Source organism: Chrysochloris asiatica, unplaced genomic scaffold (assembly GCF_000296735.1).
Source record: "Chrysochloris asiatica unplaced genomic scaffold, ChrAsi1.0 scaffold00051, whole genome shotgun sequence".
Taxonomy (NCBI): domain Eukaryota; kingdom Metazoa; phylum Chordata; class Mammalia; order Afrosoricida; family Chrysochloridae; genus Chrysochloris; species Chrysochloris asiatica.
The window spans coordinates 12242568-12249282 of NW_006408569.1; positions in this window are offsets into that span (position 1 = coordinate 12242568).

Consider the following 6715-nt stretch of genomic DNA (forward strand, 5'->3'; position numbering starts at 1 on the left):
TATGGTACATGTGCCTCAGTAACTACTGTGTGGAACATAACATGCAATGGATAGATAACATTGAGGAGATTGGATATTGCAGAATACTTAACTGTGCTCATGAAGAACCTGTACATAGATCAAGAGGCAGTCATTCAAACAGAGCAAGGTGACACTGAATGGTTTCAAATCAGTAAAGCTGTGCACCCACCAGGGTTGTATTCTTTCACCATACTTCTTCAGTTTGCATGCAAATTAAATAATATAAGAAGCTGGATTATACAAAAAAAAAAAAACAAAAAAACCCAAAACCTGTGAGAAGGACTAGAGGAATATTCATCAACAACCTGAATATGCAGCTGATACAACCTTGCTTACTGGAAGTGAAGAAGACTTAAAATACTTCTTGATGAAGATCAAAGACCTCAGCTTTCAGAATGGGTTGCACCTCAGTTTAAATAAAACAAAAATTGTCACTACTGTATAAATAAATAACATCATGATAAATGGAGAAAAGATTGAAATTGTCAAAAGAAAATAATTTTGCTTGGATCCACTGTCAACACTCATGGTAACAGCAATCAAGCATTAGGCAAATCTGCTTAACAAGATGCCTTTACAGTGTTCAAGAGCAAAGATGTCAGTTGAAGGACTAAAGTGAGCTAAACCAAGCCACACAAGGTATTTTCAATAGCCTCATATGCATTTGAAATAGGACAATGAGTGAGGAAGACCATAAAAGAATCAAAGCATTTGAGTTATGGTGTTGGAGAAGAATATTAAAAGTACCATGGATGACCAGAAGAGCAAACAAATCTGTGTTGGAAGAAGCACAGTCAGAATGTTCCTTAGAAGTCAGCATGATAAGACTTCGTCTCTCATAATTCTGACATATCAGGAGTGACCAGTCCCTGGAGAAGGACATCGTGTTTGGTAAATTGGAGGATGAGCGTAAAAGAGGAAAATCCCCATCAAGCTTGATTAGCACAATGGTAGTAGCAAAGGGCTCACACTTAACAAGATGGTGAGAATGGCGCAGGATCCCGCCATGTTTCCTTCTGTTGTGCATAAGGTTACTATGAGTTGAAACTGACTCAACGGCAGCAAGTAACAACATATTCAATATCATATTTTGACTCTTGTGGACTTGTTTTCATTTTTTCAACCTCAGCATGAACTTACATATGAACAATTGATGGTCTGTTCCACAGTCTGCCCCTGGCCTTGTCTTTCGTTGATAATATTGAGCCTTTCCACCATCTCCTCCAACAGATGTTTTCAGTTTAATTCCAGTGCATTCCATTTGGTGAGATCCATGTGTGTAGTTGCCTTTTATATTGTTTAAAAAGAGTATTTTCAATGGCAAAGTTATTGGTCTTGCAAAATTATATTATACCATATCCAATATCATATATCATTTTTTTTCACACTAAGGCCATATTTTCCCACTACTAATCCTTTCTCTTTGTTTTCAACTTTCACATTCCAGTCACCAGAAATTATTAGTGTATCTTGATGTCATGTTTGATCAATTTCAGACTAAAGTAGTTTGCAGAATTCTTTAATTTCACTATCACTGCCTTAATGGTTGGTGGGTAAATTTGAAAAATAGTGACATTAACTGGTTTTCCTTGTTGTTGTTGTTAGGTGCCATCAAGTTGATACTGACTCAAAGTGACCTTATGCACAGCAGAACAAAACACTGGCCAATCCTGGGCCAACCTCACTACTGTTGCCACACTTGAGTCCATTGATGCAGCCACTTGGCCAATCCATCTCGTTAGGGGTCTTCCTCTTTCTCTGACCCCCCACCTTACAAAACATGATATCCTCCTTCAGTGACTGGTCCCTCCTGACAATATGTCCAAAGTATGAGGGACAAAGTTTGGCCATCTTGGCCTCCAAGGAGCACTCTGGCTGCACTTCTTCCAACACAGATCTGTTGGTTCTATGGGCAGCCCATGGCACTTTCAATATTCTTCTCCAGCACTATAACTCAAAAGCATCAATTCTTCTATGGTCTTCCTTATTCATTCTCTAGCTTTCACATGCATGTGAAGTTATTGAAAATACCATGGCTTGGGTAAGGTGCACCTTAGTCCTCAAGCTGACATCTTTGCTCTTCAACACTTTAAAAAGGTCTTGTGCAGCAGATTTGCCTAATGCAATACTTCATTTGATTTCTTGACTGCTGCTTCCGTGAGTGTTGATAGCTGATCCAAGAAAAATGAAGTTCTTGACAACTCCAATCTTTTCTCCGTTGATAAGAATGAATGTTGTTTATTGGTCCAGTGGTGAATTTTTATTTTCTCTACACTGAGATGTAATCCGTAGCGAAGGCTGTGTTCTTTGATCTGCATCAGTAAATGTTTTAAATCCTCCTCACTTTCAGCAAGCAAGATTGTATCATCTGCATATCGCAGGTTGTTAATGAGTCTTCCTGCAATCCTGATGCCAATTGTTTCTTCATATAACCCAGCTTCTCAGATTATTTGCTCAGCATACAAGGTTTTCCTTGTAGGTGGATGGATATTATCCTATCACAGACAGCTTTGTGCTTCAAGATAGATCTTGATATGTTCTTTTTGATGATGAGTGCCTCATGATTCATCTTGAATTTGTCGTTCTCACTATAATTAGCTATATGATTATCAGATTTGAAATGGCCAATACCAGTCCATTTCTGTTCACTGACATCTAGGATATTGACTTTCATGCATTCCATTTATTTTTTACAACTTCAAATTTTTCTAGATTAATAGTTCGTGCATTTCATGTTCCTTTTCTTAATGGATGTTTGCAGTTGTTTCTCTTCATTTTGAGTTGTGTTCCACCAGCAATTGAAGGTCCTGAAAACTTTGCTACATTTACATTATTAAGGTAAACTCTACTTGAGTAGGTAGCTCTTCCATAATTTGAATGCCTTCCAACCTGAGGGGGTCATCTTCTGGTACTTAATCTGACAATGTTCTGTTACTATTCATAATGTTTTCATCTTCTGACACTGTTTCTGACAGTATTCCACTGCTATTCAATGGAAAACATTCAGAAGTAGTCTGTCTTACTTTGAAATCTCCACTGAAACCTATCCACCACAGGTGAGCCTGCTAGTAGTTAAAATACTGGTGACATAGCTCCCATTATCATAAAAACACACCTTTGTAACCCCCACAGTATGACAAACTCACAGATGAATAGTGGTTACAAAAGTATGTTGCTGGTAAGTGCCGTCAAGTTGGTTTCAACTCGTAGTGACTTATAGGGTTTTGGAGTAGTGACTGGAGAGCTTGAGCTACTGATCTCATGGTTCAAACTGACCTCGCGGCCCTGTGCTTATCCTACAGCACCACACCAGGACTAAATACTCATATATGTTGTTTTTAGGAGCCATAGAGTCATTTCCAATTCATAGTGATCTTATACACAACAGAAGGAAACACTGCCCAGTCCAGCGCCATCCTCACAGCACCTCAAACTTTAATCCATTGTTACTGCCATTGTATCAATATATCTAGTTCAGGGTCTTTCTATTTTTCTGACCCTTCACTTTACTTAGCATAGTGTCCTTCTCCAGGGACTTGAATATACTTGAAATACTGAAAATTCTGTAATGTGTGTAAATTAGATTTGATTCTATATTTCTTATCACTTTAAAATGTGGATATCAACAATAATTTACCCATTTGATAATGCTTCTCTTTGAAATAGAATGCCTATAACCTAATCAGTAGGTCCAGATGAGCAGCAAAGTGTTTAATACTGTCTTGATTTCCCCCAAAAAACTGAATTCCACCAGCTTATAATTCATAAAAAATAAAAGCTTTGTGCCATGTGTATAGCTATACTAAATGGTAAATGAACTTAGAACTTTCAATTATATTTTTATCAATAATTAACATGAATATATACATGTTGTTGTTGTTGTTTATGTGCCATGGAGTTGGTTCCGATTCATAGAGACCCTGTACAGGGTTTCCGAGGCTGTAAATCTTTGCAGGAGCAGAAAGCCTCATCTTTCTCCCACGGAACAGCTGGTAGTTTCTAACTGCTGACCCTGAGGTTAGTAGCTCAATTCGTAATCACTACGCTACCAAAGCTCCTATGAATATATACATATATATGTCAAAAACTTCATTTTGCTCAGCTCCACCATCAACACTCATGGAAGAAGTAGTCAAGAAATAAAATGACCTATTGCTTGCATTAGGTATCATTCAAGACCTCTTTAAAGTTCTGAAGAAGAAGGATGTCAGTTTGAGGACTAAGGTGCACCTGACCCAAGCCGTGGTATTTTCAGAAACCCCATATGCATGCAAAAGTTGGACAGTGAATAAAGAAGGCTATAGAAGAATTGATGCACTTGAGTTATGGTGTTGGAGGAAAATATTAAAAGTGCCATGGACTACCAAAAGAACAAACAACTCTGTTGGAAGAAGTGCAGCCAGAGTGCTCCTTGGAAGCCAACATGGGCAAACTTCATCTCTCATACTTTGGGCCTTTTATCAGGAGGGACCAGTAACTGGAGATGGAGATCATATTTGGTAAAGTGGAGAGTTTGTGTAAAACAGGAGGATCCCCAATGAGATGGATTGGCACAGTGGCAACAACAATAGGCTCAGGCGTAGCAATGATTGTGACATTGGCCCAGGACCAAGCAGTGTTTTGTTCTGTTGTGCATAGGGTCACTTGAGTCGGTTCCAACTTGATGGCACCTAACAACAACAATATATGTATTTTAAAATTCTATAGGCAGTACATCATACATGTTCAATATCAGAAGAGACAGCAAAACCATGGTTATTGCATGATACAATTTGGGTTTCAAAACGTTGTTCTATTTCTGTCCCTACAATGACCTGTTTTGCCTGGTCACTAATTTGAGATAAATATCAGAGATCTTGGAAGTGGATATAGAAACAGAAAAAGAAAGCTGCATTATAAAAATAAAAGTGACAAGTTTTGGCAAGTCATTCGATATAAAGTATGAAACAAAATGACATGTCAAAAAACTGCCATTCGAGAGGACTTCTGGCGCTTCCCTGATCAGGCAGCTCAGGTAGGGCAGTCTCGGGGGAAAAGGGGTGGAATTGCACATAAGAAACCTCTGTCTAGCAGACAGACAGCCTTTGAACAAACGTAAGATCTTATACTTCAACATTCTGAACCCGTTTGTTTAAAAGATCAAATTGCTGAAGAATTACAGGCATTTTGAGCTTTTGCCTGCCTGCACGGAGCTCCCGCTTCCACGCCTGCGCCAGCAAGTACCTCTGCCCCCTGCAGACCTTGGAATGCAGGGCTACAGCAACCCCACTTAGAAGGCTGCATTTCCAGAGAAAAGGAAGCATAAACTAACAAAGCCAAACAAATAGAGAGGGATATTGGTGCAGATATCAGGAAATTTGGGGTACCCGCGGTACAGAGACTTAAAGAGGTATTTTTTACGACATCAAATACAGACACTACCTCCCTGCAGCCACGACCCCCAGCCCTCTACTGCCCCAGCCTAGACCAGCCCTCCGCCAAGCCACTGAGGTTCAGGAACTCTCAAGGCACAGGCCCGCCCACTGAGGCCAAGGCATCCCCAAGGCCCAGACACTTCCACTGAGGCCAAGGCCTTCCCTGAGGCCCAACTCTCCCACAGACTGGTCACAAAGGCTCAGGCCCAACCAAGGCCAAAATCACATACCTGCCTCGGGGCCCAGGCGGTCCACAGCCAGGTCGCCGCCAAGGTCCAGGGCCCCTAAGGCCCAACCCGCAGCGTAGCCAGGTCACTGAGGCCCAGGGCCCCAGAGGCCCAACCCGCCACATAGACCGGTCGGCAGGGCCCAATGCCCCTGAGATCCAAACCGCCCTCAGCCCGGTCCCCGAGGCACAGGCCCCCCAAGGCCCAATCCGCCCAACCCGCCCACTGAGGCCCAAGCTGCCCGATGCCCAACTGCTGATACCCAGGCCCACTGAGGCCCAAACCGTACGCCCAAGGCTCAAATCACCAGCCCAAGGCCCAAACCACCTGCTCGAGGCCCAACCCTCCTGCAGCCTGGTCACTGACGCCTAGGCCTCCAGAGGCCCAAACTACCCGTCCTAGGCTCAACCCATCCGCCTGAGGCCCAAACAGCCCGCTGCCGAGGCCCAGGCCCAACTGAGGTCCAAAAAAGTTACTCTGAGTTAAGCAATAAGAAGAGTGAAAAGGGAAGACCACATCCTGATCACATCTTCCTGGAGGTAATCAGAAAACATAAAAAATTACCAAAGCACATAATTAATTATTAGGGCCACAGATAAACATTAAACATGTCCAAGAAGCAAAAGCAGATGATCATATCAGCACATGTCCAGAAATAAGATAAAATATCTGAGACAAATGAACTAGAAGTAGACCTTCTCTCCATGCTGGAAGGAGGGCAGGCTTTGGAGATACCTGAGAAAGAATTCAGAAAAATGATTATAAACTGCTACAAAACACTTTACAATGGAGTTGAGAAAAATAAGGAAGAAGTCACAAAAGTGCTACAGGAACAATCAAACAAGATAGATACAGCATTGGTAACAATCGAAAACCTACAGAAAGAGGTCCAAATAATCAACAACAAAATGGCAGAAATAGAAATCTCCCTGAAAGGGCAGAGGAGTAGAATAGATGAGATGGAAGGAAGAATCAGTGAGCTGGAAGACAAATCTCTCAATACCACTAAGATAGAAGAACAAACACAAAAAAGGGTAAAAAATTCAGAGGAAG